Source organism: Anser brachyrhynchus (assembly GCF_964034855.1).
Source record: "Anser brachyrhynchus genome assembly, chromosome: Z".
Lineage (NCBI taxonomy): Eukaryota > Metazoa > Chordata > Aves > Anseriformes > Anatidae > Anser > Anser brachyrhynchus.
This window is the reverse complement of record NC_137697.1, coordinates 36,727,954-36,750,179: the sequence shown is the minus strand read 5'-3', so window position 1 is coordinate 36,750,179 and position 22,226 is coordinate 36,727,954. Positions and strand designations below refer to the sequence as shown.

Sequence of the window (22,226 nt, the reverse complement as noted above, 5' to 3'; positions counted from 1 at the left end):
TTTCATTTATTATTTTTAGAGGACTTTGGACATGAGGAACTAGGTCAGGAAACAATGTAAAAGCAACCACACCAACTGTGCTTCAGAAATAACATTAAATGACAATTGTATATTTAATTCTTTATATTGAAGTTTCTTCCTGGTTATACTTGGTGTATCTAAAGCTGGAAAAGAGCTAAAATACATAAATTGTTTTGACTGAAGAAAGGTTTGGTGCCTTTCCTTAAGGAACTTCTATTATGCTAATACATGTTTATCATGAAAGAAGATACTCAAATTCTTCTCAGCCCCAGTTCAATGAATCTTACATGTTTTGAAACTGCAAATCCCACACAGCTGAAAATCCCAAACTAAACTATTTTACACATTTTTAAAATCCATTTCTGATATTCTTAGTCACATTAATTACCACAATTTTCATAACCTTAGAATCCCTAGTCAGAAACTGGTGTCCCTTGTTGCCTGGTGCTGCACAAGCACAGATCAGAAAAAGCTGCTACTCAAAGAGCTCACAATCTAAGCACAAAACAAGATAGACAAGTTAGTAGAAGGTAAAGAAACAGGTCATTATTATTGGCAAAGGTCAGCATACGAAATATCTGCTTGTCTATCAAGTTCTTTTGTAGTGCTTGTGGAAAAGCACAAATTTGGGAAGAGATCCTGAGGTGGCCTTACCAGTGTTTGAGGGCAAGTCCTCTTCAGGGAGAGAGAGGAATGGGACTGTGGAGAATTTACTTTCCTGGATGCTTAATAACACAGGAATAACCATACTGAGACACTAGACTGTCTTTGGTGCTGGTAATCATATAAAAGAGTATATGTACAGTAGTAACTTCTCATGAATACTCTCTTGGGGGGGGGGGGGGGGGGGAAGGGGAGGGGGCGGTGCAAGGAGGCTGCAGGGGTGGCCTCTGTGAGCAGAGCCCAGCTGCTGCCCCGTATCAGGTAAGAGCCAGCTCTAGCTGGCTCCAAAAGGGACCTGCCACTGGCCAGAGTTGAGCCAGGGTGTGATGCTGGTTGGACCTCTGGGAGAGCAGATTTAAGAAAGGGAAAAAAATGCTTCACAACAACAGCAGGGAGAGAGGAGTGAGAAGCAGCCCTGCAGACCCCAAGGTCAGTGCAGCAGGAGGGCAGGAGGTGCTCCATGCACTGCAGCAGCAGTTCCCCTGCAGCCTGTGGAGAGGCCCCTGGTGGAGCAGGCTGTCCCCCTGCAGCCCACGGGTCCCACACGGAGCAGATCTCCACGCTGCAGCCCGTGGAGGAGCCCCCAGTGGAGCAGGTGGAGGTGGCCTGGAGGAGGCTGCGGCCCATGGAGAGCCCCCGCAGGAGCAGGCCCCGGGCCGGAGCTGCAGCCCGTGGAGAGGAGCCCACGCAGGAGCAGGGGGTCTGGGGGGAGCTGCCGCCCACCCGTGGGGGACCCGTGCTGGAGCAGTTTGCTCCTGGGGGATGGGCCCTGTGGTACGGAGCTGTGTGGGAGCAGTTCCTGAAGAGCTGCTGCCTGTGAGCAGCCCCCGCAGGCTCAGTTCAGGAAGGAAGGACGGCATCCCGTGGGAGGGACCCCACGGGGAGCAGGGGCAGAGAGTGACCGTGAAGGAGTGGCAGAGATGAGAAGACTGACCACAACCGCAACACCTATTCCGTGTTCCTCAATGTTGCTCAGTGGGGGGAGATGGAAGAGGATGGATGGGGGTAAGGTTTATTTAGTTTACTTTTAGTTCTCACTGCTTTAGCTTATTATCAATAGGCAATAAATTACATTACTCTCCCTTAACTTGGAGTCTGTTTTGACACTGATGGTAATTGGTGAGTGATCACCCTGTTCTTATCTCAGTCCATGAGTTTTTTCCATTTTAGTTTCTCCCTCTCTTCGGTTGAGTAGGGGGAGTAAACCTTCAGCTACCTATCATTGTTCAACCTCCACCCTGTCCCAGAATCTGGGAAGGAACTTTCCAAGACAGATTTTATCCTGGTATTTCTTGAAGGATTTCTCTTTAATGAACTTGCATAATCTGAAGTCTATCTGAAGTCTAGCACGTTTTAAACACTGACAGGTTTTCTGCAGCTTAGCTACTGGAAGTACCTCCTTGAGTCAGCTTTGAACATACCATTTACACTAGTTGTGTCACATTATTGCACTGGAAGAGACTTTCCCTATCAGGCCTTTCCAGATTTGTCATTCCTCTCCCATAGCTGAAGGGTCCTTGCATATAAACCACTTAACGCATAACTTGACTGTCTCTGTTACTTTTCTGTTCTACTATACCTCTTCAGTATGGGGAAACTAGACCTACAGGCAGCACTCAGAGTTATTAGCACAACACAGATTTACATAGATATCTAATGATGTTTTTCATTTTTCATCTTAATGATTGCTAGCATTCTAGTTGTCCTGTTAATGATTACTAAGTATTAAGTCAATATTTTCAAAAAACATATTTTGTATATTCAGAATTTTTCTTCTCAGTACTAATAACCTAATTCAAAACCTCTTTCATAACATTTGGACTTTTCTCCTGTATGAGTTACTTCACATTTATCTGCACTGAATTTCATCTGCCCTTTTACCCCATTACTCAGGCTTCTGTCCTACAGTCAGTAGGCAGCCCTTGTCCTTATCAGCCTTGAAAGCTTGGTATCGTTGTCTTTCCAAGACCGCTTGCAAATACACTGAACAACACAGACTCCTGGGGGATTCCACTAGTGAGCTACTTCTTACATTTTCCTTTCTATCTTTTATTTAGTTACTTACATGTAGGAGAATACTTACTTTTATTCTGAGACTGCCTTTATCAGACATCAGTGAGGTATTATGAAATATCTTTTGGATACCAACTGATCTATCTTGTCCCCACTCTCAGTGCCTCTCCTAAGAAATTACAATAGATTATTGAGATAGTATTTCCCTATGCAGAAGCCATGTTGATGTTTTATCTACTCACCTTATTTAGTCCTATAGCTTACAACTTTTTTCTTTAGAATAATTGCTATTGTTCTACCTGGTATGCACATCAGACATACTGATGTGTAATTCCCTAGATTTTTCCTACAACTTCTGTAAAAAAATTGTGTCATATTGCTCACCATCTATTCCTGTGTCACTGACAGCATTTTAAATGAGAGATTACATGTTGCAGTTAGTAGTTTGGCTATTTCATCCTTGAGTTCCTTTAAAGCTCTTGGGTGAATACCATATGGTCCTGGTGATTTGTTATTGTTCATTACTAGCAAGTGGGATGTGTGAATTGGACTGAACGTCTCAACAGGGAAGACAATAGAAGGTGAATAGATGGAGAGTAAGGGAAATATCTTAGAAGTAAAGATAAGCAGGTTATGGTTAACATAAAAGGTGAGAGAGGGAATTCAGTGAAAGGTGGTTTTAGACAATGACCTTTCCAGAAAAATTTTGAATAGATTTGCCTGGGTAAAATCTGCTAAAAGTACAGAAAAGGATACAGAAAAATAAAGATTAAATATTAGGAGAATCTGGACAATGAACTGCAAAGACGTACTGAAAAGACTGTTTATAGAAATTGTGGGGAAAAAAAAATGCATATGAGAGCTTTATTGACCAAACTAGTTTGTGAGTTTTGGTGTCAGAATCACAGTGATAGCCTTAAGAAAGCTGCCTTGGTATTGCAGTCTGTCTGACATTTTCTGAGACTGACAGAATGAGGGAAGGTTGTGAAAGAATAGGGGTCGAAGCACAATAACTGAAACTGAAGGAAGAAAATGTTTGCATGCAAAGTCGTACAGAAGAATAAAAAAACCTCTTTGTTATGTACATGGGTGGGATCTTCAGTGAGTTAAAACGGACAATTAATTGAAAATAATGGACATTGCATTTACTGGTGCTGAAGTTGTGCTTTATTGGTCAAGTAAACTACTACTATATTTAGCAAAGCTTTGCAAAGAAAGTTTGCACGTCAGTCATATGTGTCCTGAAAAGCTGAGTTAAAAAGAAGGAGCTTCACCCACTTAATGTGGTTCTAGGCCACTGAGTGTTGAAGCTATGTGAGGAAACTGAAAAATAAGGTGCAGGACAGTTGTACTGTATATTACAGCTGCTGAAAGGGGCAATAGATAAAGGATCTGCAAATCAGAAAGATCATTGAGGACATAACAGAAAGTGTGTGACTGTGTTTTAAAATGCAAATGACTCCTGATGGTCTTTTAGTGAGTGATCAGTATTATCTCTTTAGCCAGATTATGACCAAATGTCATTTTCATTTTCTATTCTTAAAATAGAGTTAATAAGAAAATGCTTCACCTCGGTTTACAAGTAGGGAAGCTTCAGTGAAGAAAAACTTCTAACATGATCACTGTAGCAATTGGCTCCAGGGCAGACATGTTCTGCAGCGGAGCCAGGGATCGCAGCATGCAGGGGCCCCTTTGAGGCAGCCAAGGGAGCCGCCAGGACCCAGCAGCCCTCATGAGGGCAGCTGACAAGGCAGAGCCTGGAGCACCCCTCCTCTGTCCTGCAAAGGCAGTCCCTGGGGAGCATGGCAAACAGGGCAGGCAAGCAGGGCGTGGTGCAGCAGCCAGGGCATGGTGTGGCAGTTGGCGCAGGCAGGGTTCAGTGGTGAGTTCCCGTAAGAGACCAGTAACAGCAAACAGTCAGCTGAAGGCCATGTCCATGCTTGCCAAAAAGGAAGTGAGGACCCAAACTGAGCTTCCAAAAAAAGCATGCAGCTATGTAGGTGTCAAGCTGCAGGGAGTGCCAAAGCTTCACACCACCTTTGGGCAGCTGCAGAGATAGCAATTACACAAGATGTGAGCAGGTGGAAAACCTCTTCAACATGGTAGCTGAGCTATGAGAAGAGGTAGAAAAACTGAGGGGCATCTGGGATTCAGAGAGGGAGATAGACTGGTAGTGTCAAGCTCTGGCCTCTGTGAAACAAGAATGGGCACCAGGAATTCCCCAACAAGAAGGGAATGCAGTATCCATCCCTCAGTAGACACAATGCAGAAGCTGCAAAGATACGAATGAATGAAGTCCAGGCTTGAGGTGTCAGGAGAAATCCGCCTTCACCCATCTCACCCTATTGGGTAGCCCCGGGCAACAGGTATAAGGCCTGTTGCTGAAGGACAATGGATGGAGAAGGCAACGATCCCTCTTCACCAGAGATATTGCCAGGGTCGTAAAGGCCAACCCCACATATCAAGACCACCAGCAGAAGGAATAAAAGGCAGGTTTTAGTTGTGCATGATTCCACAATAGTGGAAACTGATGGTCCAGTATGTAGAAGGACCCTCCTCTAAGGGAAGACTGCTGCCTTCCTGGGACCTGGGTTAAGGACATCACCAGGAGACTTCCCATCTTGGTTTGACGCTCAGACTATTGCCCATTGCTGGTCCTAATCTGGGAGGAGAAGAAGTAGCAATGCGTAGCCTGAGAGCAATCAAAAGGGACTTCAAAGAATTGGGATGGATGATCAGGAACTCAGGTATGCAAGTCGTCTTCTCCTTCATTCTCCCCAGTACTGACAGTGACAGGAACAGAAGGATAGCATCCATTAACATGTGACTCCATGGCTGTTGTCATCGCCAAAATTTTGGGTTCTTTGGTGACAGGAAGCCTTACATGGCACCAGGCTTACTGACATTGGATGAGATTCATCTTTCCCAAAGGGGGAAGAGAGTCCTTGGTCATGGGCTGGCAGGGCTCATTGGTCAGGCTTTAAACCAGATTCAATGGGGGAGGGAGATATCATCAGGTATGCTGGCGATGAGGGATGGGAGGACATGCCATCCCACTCATGCCAGCTGAACACCACACTCGGCAAAGGATGCTCGTAACCTAAAGAGGGAACAGATCTTAACAGGAGAGCTACCATAGGCCCACATGGATGAGTTACAGTTGCCCCATCCAGAACAGCAGATGCATTGGGAGCCCAACTCAAATGCCTCCGTGTAAATGGAGCATTAATAAATACAGCATAGGGAATAAACAAGGGGAACTGCAGTTGCAGGGCTATGATCTTGTAATTAGTGAGACATGGTGAGACAGTTCTCATGACTGGAATGTGGCCATGGATGGCTTTGTGTTTTTTAGGAAGGACAGGCCAGGAAGGCGAGGTTGTGGAGTTGCTCTTTACATGAGTGAGCAACTGGAATCTGTGCAGCTCTGCCCGGGGGGGACAAAGTGTGAGTCAATAGCCTATGGGTGAGGATTAAAGGGCAGGCCAACAGGTGTGACATTGTTGTGGGTGTTTATTACAGGCCACTGGATCAGGAAAAAGAAGTGGATGAGGCCTTCTACAGGCAGCTGCAAGTTGCCTCATGTTCGCAGGCCCTGGTTCTTTATGGGGTACTTTAACCACCCTGATATTTGCTGGGGAGACAATAGTACAGGAGGTTACTGCGGAACATTGCGGATAACTTCTTGATGCAGGTGGTAGGTGAGCCAACAAGCAGAGGGGTGCTGCTGGACCTGGTACTGACAAACAGAGATGGTCTAGTTGGAAATGTGAAGGTTGAGGGCAGTCTCACCAGCAAAAGGAAGGCTAAGGAAAATGTGGGTGCACTGCTAAATGAGGTGGGTGCCTTGGTGATGGTGGATACAGAGAAAGTGGTGTTACCAAATACCTTCTTTGCTTCACTTTTCATTGCTAAGGCTAGCCCCCGTATGCTTCTGAGCCTGTAAACAAGAGAGAAAACCTGGAAAGAGGAAGAATTCCCCCTGGTTGAAGAGGATTGGGATAGAGGTTATTTAGGCAAGCTAGACACCCACAAATCTATGGACTCTAATGGGATGCACCTGAGGGTGCTGAGGGAATTGGTGGACATGATTGCTGGGCCACTTTCCATCATCTATCAGCGATCACGGTTATCCAGAGAGGTCCCAGATGACTGGCGACTTGCTAATGTGATGCCCATCTATAAGAAGGGTCGTAAGGAGGACCCGGGGAACTACAGGCCTGTCAGCCTGACCTCGCTGCCAAGAAAGGTGATGGAGCAGGTCATCTTGAATGCAGTCACACAGCACATGCGGGACAACCTGGGGATCAGGCCCAGTCAGCATAGGTTCATGAAAGGCAAGTTTTGCCTGAACCAACCTCATCTACTTCTATGACCAGGTAACCTGCCTGGTGGATGAGGAAAGGGCTGTTGACGTAGTCTACCTAGACTTCAGCAAAGCTTTTGACACAGTTTCCCTGTCATTCAGGTCTTCAAAAAGGGCAAGAAGGAGGACCCGGGTCTGGTCAGCCTCACCTCCATCCCTGGTAAGGTGATGAAACAACTTGTCCTTGTTGTTGACTCTAGTCATATCAAGGATAAAAGGGTCATTAGGGGCAGTCAACATGGCTTCACCAAGGGGAAGTCGTGCTTGACTAACCTGATAACATTTATGAGGATATAACCAGGTAGACAGATGATGGAAAGACAGTTGATGTGGTGTATCTTGATTTTAGTAACGCCTTTGACACCGTCTCCCACAGCATCCTCACAGCTAAACTGAGGAATTGTGGTCTGGACAATCAGATAGTGAGGTGGACTGTAAACTTGTTGAAGGGAAGAAGCCAGAAGGTTGTGGTCAATGGGACAGAGTCGAGCCGGAGTCCTGCATCTAGTGGAGTCCCTCAAGGGTCGGTACAGGGACCAGTGTTGTTTAATACATTCATCGATGACTTGGATGAGGGAATGGAGTATGCTGTCAGGAAGTTTGCTGATGACACTAAGCTGGGAGGAGTGGCTGACACTCTGGAAGGTTGTGCTGCTATCCAGCAGGACCTTGACAGGTTGGGAGAGTTGGGTGGGGAGAAATTTAATGAAATATAATGAGGGTGAGTCCTGCATCTGGGCAAGAACAACTCCAGGCACCAGTATAAGTTGGGGACTGCCCTGCTGGAAAGCATTGAAGGGGAGAGGGACCTGGGGGTCCTGGTGGACATCGGGATGACCATGAGCCAGCACTGTGCCCTTGCGGCCAAGAAGGCCAATGGGATCCTGGGGTGTATTAGTAGGGGTGTGGTTAGTAGGTCAGCCCTCTACTTTGTCCTGGTGAGACCACATCTAGAATAGTGCATCCAGTTCTGGGTCACTCACTTCAAGAAGGACAGGGAACTGCTTGACTGAGTCCAGCGCAGATCCATGAGGATGATTAAGGGAGAGGAGCATCTCCCTTACGAGGAGAGGCTGAGGGAGTTGGGTCTCTTTAGCCTGAAGAAGAGGAGACTGAGGGGTGACCTTATTAATGTTTATAAATATGTAAAGGGTGAGTGTCAGGACGGTGGAGACAGGCTCTCCTTGGTGACATCCAACTATAGGACAAGGGGCAATGGGTGCAAGCTGGTACATAGGAGGTTCCGCTTAAAAATGAGATGAAACTTTTTTATGGTGAGGGTGACAGAACACTGGAACAGGCTGCCCAGGGGGGTTGTGGAGTCTCCTTCTCTGGAGATATTCAAAACCCACCTGGATGTGTTCCTGTGTGACCTGATCTAGGTGTTCCTGCTCCGGCAGGGGGATTAGATTAGATGATCTTTCAAGGTCCCTTCCAATCCCTAACATTCTGTGATTCTGTGATTCTGTGTAATTGAGTGCCCCTCAGTAAGTTTGCAGATGACACCAAGCTGAGGGGAAGTATTGATCTGCTGGAGGGTAGGAAGGCTCTGCAGTGGGTCGTGGACAGATTGGATTGATGGACAGAGACCAATGGGATCACATTCAACATGGCTAAGTGCCAGGTCCTGCACTTTGGTCACAACAACCCCATGCAGTGCTACAGGCTTGGGGCAGAGTGGCTTGAAAGCTGTGCATAGGAAAATGATCTGGAGGTGTTGGTTGAAGCTCACCTGGACATGAGCTGGCAGCATGCCCAGGTGGCCAAGAAGGCCAACGGCATCCTGACATGTATCAGGAATTGCATAAACAGCAGGACCAGGGAGGTGACTGTCCCATTGTTCTCTGCTCTAGTGAGGCCACACTTCGAGTACTGTGCTTAGTTTCGGGACCCTCACTACAAGAAAGACGTTGAGGCCCTGGAATGTGTCCAGAGAAGGGCTATGAAGCTGGTGAGTGGTCTGGAACACAAGTTTTAGGAGTGGCTGAGGGAACTGGGATTGTTTAGTCTGGAGAAGAAGCAGCTCAGGGGAGACCTTATTGCTCTATACAACTACGTGAAAGGAAGTTATGGGGAGCTGGGGGTCAGCCTCTTCTTGCAGCTAACTAGCAATAAGACTACAGTGAATGGCCTCTCGTTGCACAAGGGGAGGTTCAGATTGGAAATTAGGAGACATTTCTTCTCAGAAAGAGTAGTCAAGGATTGGAATGGGTTGCCCAGGGAGGTGGTGGAGTCACTGTCCCTTGTCCCTGGGGGTGTTTAAGGAAAGGTTGGACGTGGTGTTTAAGGACATCGTTTACTGGGTGATATTGGTGGTAGGGGGGTGTTTGGGCCAGATGATCTTGGAGGTCTTTTCCAGCCTTAATTATTCTATGATTAATAGATATTGTAATTTATCCTCAGTTGCCTTTCATACTAAATATCTGCTTGTGTGCACATGGGAAGAGGACTCCAAAAGCCATAACAGTAAATGAAGCTATCACAAAATGCAATGTGAACAAACATGAAGGGTTGCCATAATTTTTCCAAGCAAAACCCAAGGTTGAATACAAAAGTATGAGAAAAGTAGACAAGAAATACAGACATAAACAAGATAGTTCTTGCAAGGTATTGTCCCTTCCATACAAATCATTTTGTGGAAACATTCAAACACAAACAACTGCACTTTTCATGTAGTCATTAGAGGGAGAAAGAAGAATTTGTCTCAATCCAGCTAAATATACTTGGAATACTGCATCCTCTCAATTTTCTTTGCAAAGCTACAATCTTCTCCTTACACAGGCAAGTCTCGTGTAAGTGAACTTTTAAAAAAAGCATGAAGTCCTAAACCTTTCCATCATGTAATTTCTTGAACATCACTTTTACTTATTACTTTGTCAGCAATGCAAAGGTGTTCACCTCATCAGATTCTAGCTGGATCTCCTGATAAAATTAGCTAGAAAAGTAAACAAATCTGAAAGACAGTGAAATGTTTTTACTAATGACATTAACATTTCTTTTATGTATGTGGACTATTGTATTTGAAATAATAATGGGATAAAGAGAATATTTTATTTCAAACAATAGTAGCTGAATTTATAACAAGCATGAGGACTTTGGAGATAGAATATTAATTTCAAAAAGAGTATTTATTTGGTAAATCCTAAGTCTATTATATAGACTGGGTATGTCAAGACATTCAAGTTTAAATGTGATTCTGAATATTTTTTGTAAATATTCAGACTTTTGGATGGATTTTGTTAAATTGTGTTGGTAGCATCAGCTTTTCCTCTTTCATATTCTTTTTTTTTTGCAAGTGTTACTTTTCAAATGACATTTAATTTAGATGGTCAAAAGGTTTTTACATGCTTCTTGCCAAATGAAGTCATTGATTTGATTTATATCTGTGTCTATATCACTTAGAAAAATCCCACTGCTGACTGTGTCCTCAAATTTAAATAAATGGTGTACAAATATGAAGTAGATCAATGAATCTCTGTGATTTCTGTAGGTTACATTATCATCACTAACTATTTCTACACATTCCTTAACTCCTGGGCTCAGAATGAAAACTGAAATTTAACTAGTTTTAATACCAGATGATTTTTCTCTAATGAACTTATTTACAAAGAGCTTTGGAAAGTAGAAAAATGGAGATTTTAAATAGCTGCACATATATCTCATTGCTCATACAGCTGCACTGGTTTGCCAGCTTTTGCTTTAGATTAATAGCAAATAATTACTACATTAAACTTCTCAATATGCTGGAGGAAAAAAAAAAAAGAAAAAAACAGTATTGTCTGAAAAGAAGAGTTATCGGCTTTATCTGCCCACATATCTGCTGCTTCAAAGATCTGACATAGACATCTTACAGTTAGGTATGCATGAAAAAGATGGGCTTTGGGGTCTATTTAATGACTCTTATCCTGTCTAATATTAATTAGTAATAAGATATGATTCTATCAGACATCTGGTGTCTAATCTACTGTGCCTTAATCATGCAAGAATGTATCTGTGTGCAAAAATTGTGACATTATTAAATATCATGAGTTAACAATTAACACAGTGCAAATGATTTTGTTTCATTTCAATGAATAACATTAGAGAAGCAAAAGTTAGTGTTAGCAAATACCTTTTTGCTACCTCTGGAAAAGATCAGCTACAACAAGAAAACACTTTCATGTGGAAAAAAAATAAAACAACCCTTGAAGTATCCGATGAATATTTCATAGCACTTGCAACTTGCAGAGTGTTCTAACATGTCTCTTTGTACTCTAGTCAGCAGTGGGTTAGAGAACGTCATCTTTACTTGTATCAGTAAACATCAGTCACATACAAAAGACTACATTTGAAATTGAAATGTAGGCTACACTTGATCCCTATAAATTCTCTTTACCTCTTGGAAAAACAACAGGGAATTTTAGGGACCATCTGACAGTACCTGGAAAGTGTGTCCTGTCATTTTTAGGATAAAAGACAGCCATTTAAAGATTTTTTCTCTTCTTATCATTTACTTCTATTATAAATTCAATCAAACATTATTCATTGCAACATAACCAATGTTTCTTGGAATTTTCTGGATTTTCCTTCCTTAGTAGACTTCCTCTTTTCAATGTATGTCTCTATATTAAAATTATCTTAAATTGTAGCAAAGAAGCTTCAGATTAGATTAAATTAAATTTTAAAGACATATAAAACAAACAAAAAAAATCTATGCCTGTGAAAAAGACTAATGTAAAATAATGATGCAGTTAAACAAAGTTCTTTCTTATAGGCTTTGTGCAAGATATTCACTAATTTTTGAAATAGGTCTGTGCAGGGCATGTACAGCGGATAGCACTTAGAAATGAGTAGGGTCACGGAATGCAAGGTCACATCAAATACAATTTGATCTCCTCTGCATCAGAAGCTACTGCATTTCATTCAGGTGTTTCTTTTCTAATGCAAGTGCCTTGACTGTGATTAATGAGTGACTTGTGTACCACTCAGTTCCTCAGCGCTGCCTGGCACCTGTGAGTGGGAGTAATATTTACTTTCTTGTGAAGGAAAAAACGAAACTACTCAGACACTATGGTATGAATTTCTGAGATTATGATGGAAGAGCTATGATGGAGATTCAGTTGTTATATTCATATGTAGACACAAATTTTGACTTTATTTGCAGCTCATTTTTTTTTAATATTGTTTACATGTGGAGATGAAACCTGTCCAACAAATACTGCTAACATCAGCTAATGCAATAAGAAAAATTATTCAAGTAGTTTAGTATTCAATTCTTCCAGACAAATGAATTTTTAAACCTTATTGTATTGAATGAAACACAGCCATGCTGTGATTTTAGTTATGAGGAAATGCTGTTGGAAATCAATAAAACAGCATGTTTTCCCCAACACAAGAGCTTTTTAGTCAATAAAAGTCTCAAGTTATGTGATGTAAAAACATGGTATTTAGGTAGATTTCTAGAGAAAGACTGGTCTTTTTCAGACACAGTTTATGGATAACAATTTTTCAACTTGCTTCCCAATGTGGATTATAATTTGATAATGTTTAAACAAAGTTCTGAATCAAGATCACAAATGTGTCAGGCCAAAACAACCTATCTTTTCCTCAGCAATGTCTAGTGGCAAATCTTTATATAGTACTACCTTTTCTTGAGAAGAATCAAGGTGCTGGAAATATCACTTTCTTAAGCATTACACAAAAACTGTTGGTTCTTAATATGGGTTATATGTTTTCTTATAGAAATAATCCACTTTTTGAAACTCTTTTGAGTTACAACTTATTTTTCTAACTAACTTGAAAACAAGGATTCAATTTCCCAAATATTTTTTGAAGCTTTGGTATGTGAAATTGTTTCACATCACGAAGAAAGTTATGCTCTCATAGAGCTCAGAGGATTGGCCTGCTCCTGAATGGGGAGAAAACACAACTGCAGAGCTGCACAGCCCAAACAGCATGTCTCTTTCTTGGGTCCTTTATGTTTGGCAATGCTGAGCATCCTGCATGTTGGCTTTTCTAGTTTACATGTGCGCAATGCAAGAGAACACCTCAACTGGGAAGTAAAACACTCAAGCGGGATTTGCATCTGCCAGCGAAATAAGAATTATATTGCCTTAGGTAATGCTGCCTTTGAATGACACTGGCCAAATGGGCACTGACCAGTGCAATAAAAAATATTTTATTACTGTGTCCTGCAACAAGCCCCAATGCTTCTTTCCGCAACTGACACTCATAGCGGAAGAAAGCTTGACATCTGAGAGGGGGAAGCACTTTGTCCTGCATTGCCATCAGTTACAGTCTCAGTTGTCCTGTGACAGGAGTGAGAAAGAAGGCTTCTTCCCTCCCTCCACTGAACCATTAAAAGTTGTAAGTCTGAGTCTGTTGAAAATACTGGCCAGGGAGAGTAGCACATAGATTGTGCTATTCCCAGACACATAAGGGAAAATATGAAGGAAAGAAGTGACCTTGCACATACTAGTTCTGCCTGAAAAACTCTTAAGTGTGTGGGGGAAGAGCTGAAGGGAAGAAAATAAAAGATGAGTTATCTAAATGTAACTACAGTAAGCCCAGATGGATCAATATAGTGGGTCCAATCATCATTAGCCTGGCCTAGAAAGAGGGCTCTGAAAGACAAGGTTGCATTAAAAAGAAATGTGTGCTTCCCTTTAATGTGGATGGATTGTGAGGGTGCCATCATGCCTTCTTAGAGCATCTCCTCCTCACTGAGAGGGGTGGGTATTCCCCGCACTCTGGGCAACACCTGAGCTGTGTTCAGCCCCACCTCTAATGAACAACCAGTTCTTGAAACCTCACACTTTTCTGGAAGTTACAACATGATCTAAAACTCCTGTAGGACTTTCACAGTGAAGAGATGATTGCACTGACCTTAACCCCCATGAAATCCTTTAGGCCATAAAATCATTAAGTGCCTTTGACACTGCAGAAGCACATAGACTTGAGGTATAATTATTTATGCTGAATTTAATGAGCCCAGCAGAGGTGGGATTCAGGGAATAGAATGTTATTATCGTGGGATGTAAAGCACACATTTTAACAAAAAAGATGCTTGATAACTTAGGAACTCTGTGTAATCTCAGTACAAGCCTACTAACTGACTGAGTTATCTGTGAGATTTCAGCTGAGGCAGTGCTCATTCCTAGACGTGCTCCAGCAGGCTGGTACATGTTGTGAGTTTTCTGAACATTTTTTTCTGAACAGCTTTGCACTGGCGCTACTGAAGATGTTGGAGTCAATCATCTTGGAATTGAAGGTACTCCTTAAAGCTCATTAGCTTGTTTTTGAGAATTTTGTGAGTAGCTTTATTTGTTTGTTTGGTTTTTGTTTGTTTATTTTTATGCACACAAACACACACCACTCGCACAATTTACAGAATTGAAGAAAAATCACTTGGCAAGTGAAAACAAGAGGAACATAATAATAACAGAATAATTATGCATGTGACATTCTCCATCAAAAGGAATACCGAAGGAGATATGATAACACCTAATACTTGTCTTCTAATGCTTCAGATACCTGAGTATATTGGCTACAAGTGCTTAGTATTTGGCATAAAAAATGGTGCACTCCCTCTGTTTTTCTGAAGCTGTTCTTCCTATTCATGCTCAAATATATATTTTTTTCTAATGAATGAATAGAAAGATGATAATTCCTGAATCACTTTTACTAAACAAATTCAACTTAAATTTTCTTGCTTAAGACTAAAACAGCAGCCTATACTTCTGGCTCATGTTTTTTCCAGCATCAGATCATATACTCTTCTCAGTTATGTACAGGTTACTTCATTGCCATTCCTCTGTCTTCAGCTAGTGAGATTATCTCTACATTGGAACCCAAGTGAGCAGTTCTGTGGAAGATAGGCCAGACCCAACTGATTTATGCTCTGTCTCTCAGAACAAAATGAACCTTATCATACTAATAGAAGTAAAAATGTATTCATAGCATTAAAGCAGGAAGCCATTATGACTTTAAATTTGTGCATGCAGGAAGGAACTAAGGAAAGATTTTTTTTCAGAGAAGAAGAATATTTGAGTATTTGCTATTCAGTTCAGGCTTCAGAACAGGAGAGCAATCCATGTAATCCATGAAATATAAAACGTATTAGGGAGGCTTGCATTGTGATTTTCAATGATATGTGAGATCTAGGTCTTTTCCTTTAGCAATTCCTGTGTCAGCCTTTGCCGGTCTGCTTATGAAATCCATCCTCTTATATGCCTGTCAGGACTTGTATGAAACCAAAACAGACCCTGTTACTCAGTTTAAAAAGTATCAGGTGTATCTTGAAGAAGATGAGAAGTCTTCAGAATGCAAAAGATATAACTGTAACTAATATGGAAAATGTTCTTTTTATAGCACTGATTAGCAGGAGGAACACAAATGTGTTGAGATGTGAGACCTAAACCTTGACATTTAGGTGCTCATATGTCACTTCTGTTGTCTCTGCCTAGAAGCTAAAAGGAATCATGGTGCAGCAGAGAAATGTTATTTCAATTAGTTGTTGTTCACTCTTACTTGCTTGGACCACAACTTCTGCACTGCTGTAGCTAAACTGACAGTGGTGGATGATCCCAGGGGTAGCGTGATGAAAAGGACCTGAGGGTATTGGTTGCTAACTGGCTGAATACGAGCCAGCAGTGTTCTTAGGTGGCCAAGAAGACCAACAGCATCCTGACGTGTATCAGAAATAGTGAGGCCAGCAGGACTAGGGAAGTGACTGTGCCCCTGTACTCGGCTCTGGTAAGGCCGCACCTCGAATACTGTGTTCACTTTTGGGCCTTTTGCCACAAGAAGGACATTGAGGTGCTGGAGCTTGTCCAGAGAAGGGCAACAAAGCTGTTGAAGAGTCTAGAGAACAAATCTTACGAGGAATGGCTGAGGGAGCTGGGGTTGTTGGAGAAAAGAACGCTTAGGGGAGACCTTATCTCTCTCCACACCTATGTCAAAGGAAGTTGTAGCATGGTAAGGGTCGGTCTCTCCTCCCAGGTAACAAGCCATAGAATAAGAGGAAATAGCATCTAGTTTCACCAGGGGAGATTTAGGTTGGATATTAGGAAAAATTTCTTCACTGCAAGGGCTGTGAGGCATTGGATCAGGGAGCCCAGGGAAGTAGCTGAGTCACCATCCCTGGAGGTATTTGAAAGATGTATATATATGGTGCTTAGATTAATGGTTGGATTTGATGATCTAGACTAGAGGTCTTTTCCAACCTAAAAGATTCTATGATCCTGCAAGATTTGGTCTTGTCAGAGGTTACAGCCCACAGAAAGGAGTAAATGTGTGAAGAACTTGTGGAGAGCATGGATGATACTTTGGCATATTATTTCCACCAGCTAATCTGATAGTTGCGGTGTTGTCTGGGTGACTGGTAAAGTGTAATTTTGGCAGAAGCTTTTTTAATTACCTTCTTGTTTGACTGTTTACTGCTTCCCTAACAGGCTTTTCTTATCACCTTCAAACTCTGGTGTGAAATAACCCTTACTGATATTCCATATTTCAGAGTTCGGGTGGATCTCATCATCTCTATGTACCATTGTACAAACACCTTCTACTGTTACCTCGACACTTCATTTGATACATTATAAATTTCATTTACTTTTCTCACGACTTCATTCTCTGGATGTGATTCAAAAAATACCCATTTGTTTTCAGTTGATACACCTGATAACAAATGTTTTTCTAATAAATACCAGTGTGCATCACTTTGTGAGTATACCTCACTTTGTACAAATGGACATCACTTTGTACCAAATCAGTGTGCATCACTTTGTACAAATGTACAAAGTACCGTTCTTGTTACTCCTGTATTTAAGGTGAATTCCATGTGAGTGTATTGGGCAGTCAAACACCCAAACACCCAGTCATCTCCTGCACTGATGAAGTCTTCTAGCACTGTCATCAGCAAATGTTGTTAGAAGTCTCTCCTTGGTGCTGCAGCTGTTATTGAAAATTACTTCATCTACTTTTGCTTCCAGATCAAGTAATTCCTCTAGTCAACTCACTCTGATCAATTAATTCTTTATCAGACAGGAATATAAGGCTAATTTAAGAAAAACTACTTTTGACAATATGTGGTTGTATATGCATTCTATATTGCATTTCATCCTGTTACCATTAATTATTTTCCTCATATTACTTTTTTTTTAAATATTGATATTGTATTAGCTGATTATGTCAGACCATATAAACATGTTGTGTAGTCATACAAAAAAAACCCAAACACATCCTTCCCTTAATAATATCTTTTCCAGTGTTAAATTCTTTTTTTTTTCTCTCTCTCTCTTTTCAACTGTCAGTTAATATCAAATGTTATGACTTCTTGCAGTTTTTGCCAAGTTGTGTCCAAAACCTTTTCACAGAGAAGAGATGGTAATCAAAGAACTAAAACCATCTGAAATTACCTAAAACTCTGAAGACCACCTTTTTAGAAGAGCTTTTAGAATGGCTTCAATCCTGGAAGGAGGACATATCTTATGAGAAACCTTACCTGTAGCAAACATTTCTAAATTATGAATGTTTTTTCCCTACTGTTAATCATCATACAATGTTTTTTTGGTACTGTGTAGTACAGTGCATTATGTTACTGTACTATAGTCTGTTTTATGCTGTTCTGTAGGGTCACTGGTGAGGACACAGGGTCCCATGTTAACACTTGTATGCAGCAGAGCTGCATTGTATCTGCTGTGTAGTCAGGGCAGGGATTCCATAAGGCACAGCAGCAACATTGCCAGCTTCACCTCTTTGAGTGCTTTTTTATCCCTCTGTATTAAATAGTCTTCTTTTAAATAGTCTCCTTCGTTCATTCGTTCATTTGTTCGTTCCTTCCTTCCTTCCTTCGTTTCGTTTAGTTTCTTTTTGTTTCTTTTTTTTTTTTTAAATAGTTTCACCCACCACGTTTTCTGCGGAGGATTTTCCAGAGGTGGTAAATGCAATTCTAATCTGAACCTAATCTAACCTAATCTAATTTTAAGGTCCATCCTAATACAATTAACTTTATTTTTATTTTATTTTATTTTATTTTATTTTATTTTATTTTATTTTATTTTATTTTATTTTATTTTATTTTATTTTATTTTATTTTATTTTATTTTATTTTATTTTATTTTATTTATTTTATTTTATTTTATTTTATTTTATTTTATTTTATTTTTATTTTTTATTTATTTTTTCCTGGTGGAATAAATGAGAAATGGAGAGGCTATACAAGTGGAGAACTGAACTCCAGGGGATTATCTTTGACTGAACTTGAATATAAGGGGTTAAAAGCCTTTCCATCTCTTTTGAGTTCTGTAACATCAGTCTTTAATTTGAGGGCTTTCTGTTCCATCCTTTATTCTTTGACATGCTCCTATTTTTAATCCTTTACCATGTGATACAGCATATTGTCCAGCAGCCACTTAGCAAGATTGTTGAACTCCTTTCATATGTGGTCTGTGCTGGATGATGCAGCTCACATTTCTTTAGAAGTAAAGAAAAAAAAGTGGCCTTGAAGTGATTCACAGTGACCCAAGGTTCCTGTGTATACTATAAATACTGGCAAGGGCAACTCTTGTTATTGTATAAAACTGGAATAAAGTTCTTCCCAGTAGATTGCATGAGGCAGAAAGGAACCAGAATGCATTAGGCTTGACATTATAAGGGCTAGGTGAGAGAATACTTCAAATTGTCTAGGAACGGTATCTCTCAGCTGAAGTGCTGCCCTTGTATTGCATTTCCTGTTCGCTGCCATCATTTGCTGTACGTATATGATAAGGAAACAAAAACACTACTTATGAACAATACATTAATTTTTTTTTCATTTATTGTCAATCTCTTGTATCCTCTCTATATTTTTTAGTACACTTACATTCACTTTATGTATTTTTATTATGTACATGTAGATAGAATACAGTTATAGGGAATAGCATGCCAGGCTGGGGATAAAAGCTTTGCTTGTTGTTCTCTATCCACAGCACTTTGCATAAAGGAGAAATAGATGTATGTATGTGTATGTGCTTATGCACTCGAATACACGTATGTGCCCTGTAATGGTATTAAATCAAGGACAACATTTTAGGGCCTCATCTTTGTCTTTATCTCTTTACTTTTTTTTTTTTATATTTATTTATTAATACGGTAAAAGTAACTGCATCACTAATGCATATTTATACACTGAAACCTTATCACCTGAATTCCCTCCTAGTATCCCAACTATCCCAATTTGTTCATTCTGCTGATATCCACCAATATCTTAGGAAAGTAGGATTAAGATTCCTATCCAAACTAAACTGAAAAGTGATGTAAGGAGGATATAATAGAGGATAAAGTACTGAAATGGTGGTTTTACTAATAAAATTGTTGGGATGTCATTTTTAGGATGAAATCACAGATCAGAAAGGGAACTAGAGTCGTAATACCTAGGGAAATCATCATCCAAGAGTTCCTTTACATCCAAGAGCCCCCTCCAACACCTACTCCAACACCCCAAAATCTCTGTGCTGCTCAGAGATGTGTGCAGCGCCTTCCTTTTCACTTTTGCAGTTACACTGTGCTTGCTTTGTTTTGCTTATAGTGGCCCTGCCACTTGTTTGCCACAAAACTATACGGCATTTTTTTTCCATTTTTGCCCACTGAACAGAATAATCTATTTGGACATCTTCCTTCTGTAAGGGTTGGAATGACTGCTATTTTTGGACAAAGTTTTGTGTAATATTTTGATACTGAAAGTCATGCTGTTCTGTTGCTTTCACTGTAAGTGTCTGGGTACTTATTCCTCCTCGAAAGTAGCTGTATGAGGGCAAGTCCTGATCTGTGGCATGTCCTAGGTCTTTGTCATAAATTCTGGTTGTCTGGATGACGTTAAAAATGTTGTCCTCAAAGAAGAAAGAAAAACAGGATAGATAGGAATTTTTAAGCAGGCAACAAAAGCAGGAAAAAAATGTTCTTGCCGTTCTGAATATGCTTTGTTTGTTTGTTTTAGATTTGTTGAGTTTAAAAGCATATCAGATACACGCATGACTGTGACTTGCTATTATCACTCTAATCTTCTCCCCTGTGATTTTTGTTAGTCAGAAAATCTTTGGAGAGACATATTAAAGCCCATTTGTGTCTATTAGAATTTGAAATTCATCTTTTCTATAGTCTCTGTGGGTTTCGTTTCTGTTGAAGAGATCGAGCATTATATCTAAAGCTTGGTACAGGATTCTCTGTTTATTTGTGCTTTAATGGGGTTGCAGAAAGAATAGAACTGTTTATTTAGTTTCTTCCATAAAGAAAGGGTATTTTATTATCTTCTTGTAGTGCAGCATTCCTTATTGCTCCATTGAGCCAAGTATTGTTAGTACATATAATTAAAAAGATAGCCCTTTCTACAAAGGGTTTATGAACAAAAAATATGATGAGAAGTGACAATGCAGAGGTGCTGGAAGGATAGAACCACATCTTCTAGCAAAATAGCCAGAAGTCATAGAAAAATCTTGGTATCTGCAAGTCTTGCAAACTACTAGCGAACATATGTTGTCTAGCAGTGTTCTAACAGCAGGATCCAGTTTTCAGGAGGGCTCTGAATGAGGACAACAACAGCTAATTCACAAGGATTGGAAGTTACATACTTTTGCTCCACATTACGCTTAAAGATAAATTTATGATGTCTCTAATAAATGTACAATTCTGATTTTTCTTTCCTGTGAGAACTCCTGGCAGAAACTTCAACATTTCATTGCTTTATTGTTCAACTTGTTTCCATTGTGCCTGAAGACTGGACTCCTCAAGTCGGGCCATCTAAGGTGGGAGTGTGTGCTAAATTCTTACTTTTAATATGCTGTTTGACCTCTGGCTGGGATCAGTCAAAATAAATTAGTTTGAAAGCCATGATATGTCTTTATTTCTAATTCCACATGGAAATGGAACTAGAGAAATTAGTTCCTAACATTTCTGGTTCAGTAAAAAGAAACACTCTCTGCCCTAAATCAGAATAAATGCTGATAATTCTGGGTGTGTTTGCTAAGTGTTCTAAATCTGTCCTGTAGAAGCTCACAAGCATCAATGCAACCTCTCTGTCATCCTCAAGCTTTGCATATTTTACTGCTGACATGCAGTGTTTATACTGTTGTGTAGGTTTTTTTGTTTCCACATAAGCATTTTCCTTCTTTCAACAAGAAAAATTGCTATGGAATCAACAGAGTTATTAATACAGGTGAAATGCATGGATCTCATGTGAACAGTAGAAAATGAATTTCTAACACATAGATTGAACCGCAGAAGAAACTTTGTGGGGTGACAGTAGGAAGGAAATGTATGCATTATACAGAAGTATTTATGATTTCTTTCTTTTTCTTTCTTCTTTCTTTCTTTCTTTCCTTCTTTCTTTCTTCTTTCTTTCTTTCCTTTCTTTCTTTCTTTCTTTCTTTCTTTCTTTCTTTCTTTCTTTTCTTTCTTTCTTTCTTTCTTTCTTTCTTTCTTTCTTTCTTTCTTTCTTTCTTTCTTTCTTTCTTTCTTTCTTTCTTTCTTTCTTCTTTCTTTCTTCTTTCTTTTCCCTTTTCTTTCTTTCTTTCTTTCTTTCTTTCTTCTTTCTTTCTTTCTTTCTTTCTTTACATTTTTTCTTTCTTTCTTTTTCTTCTTTTTCTTTCTCCTTCCCTTCCCTTCCCTTCCCTTCCCTTCCCTTCCCTTCCCTTCCCTTCCCTTCCCTTCCTTCCCTTCCCTTCCCTTCCCTTCCCTTCCCTTCCCTTCCTTCCCTTCCCTTCCCTTCCCTTCCCTTCCTTCCCTTCCCTTCCCTTCCCTTCCCTTCCTTCCCTTCCCTTCCCTTCCCTTCCCTTCCCTTCCCTTCCCTTCCCTTCCCTTCCCTTCCCTTCCTTCCCTTCCCTTCCCTTCCCTTCCCTTCCCTTCCCTTCCCTTCCCTTCCCTTCCTTCCTCCCTTCCCTTCCCTTCCTTCCCTTCCCTTCCCTTCCTTCCCTTCCCTTCCCTTCCCTTCCCTTCCCTTCCCTTCCCTTCCTTCCCTTCCCTTCCCTTCCCTCCTTCCCTTCCCTTCCCTTCCCTTCCCTTCCCTTCCTTCCCTTCCCTTCCCTTCCCTTCCCTTCCTTCCCTTCCCTTCCCTTCCCTTCCCTTCCCTTCCCTTCCCTTCCCTTCCCTTCCCTTCCCTTCCTTCCCTTCCTTCCCTTCCCTTCCCTTCTCTCTCTTCTCTTTTTTCTTTTTC

At 40.8% G+C, this 22,226-nt stretch overlaps 1 long non-coding RNA gene across 1 annotated transcript; it reads left to right on the top strand.

The window, feature by feature from the left end:
- The first annotated feature begins 873 nt into the window (after positions 1–873).
- Positions 874–21,378, top strand: LOC308185023. Its single transcript, XR_013943074.1, has 3 exons — positions 874–1,689; positions 14,261–14,312; positions 17,382–21,378. It is a non-coding gene; the product is annotated as an uncharacterized lncRNA (long non-coding RNA).
- The last annotated feature ends 848 nt before the right edge of the window (positions 21,379–22,226 follow it).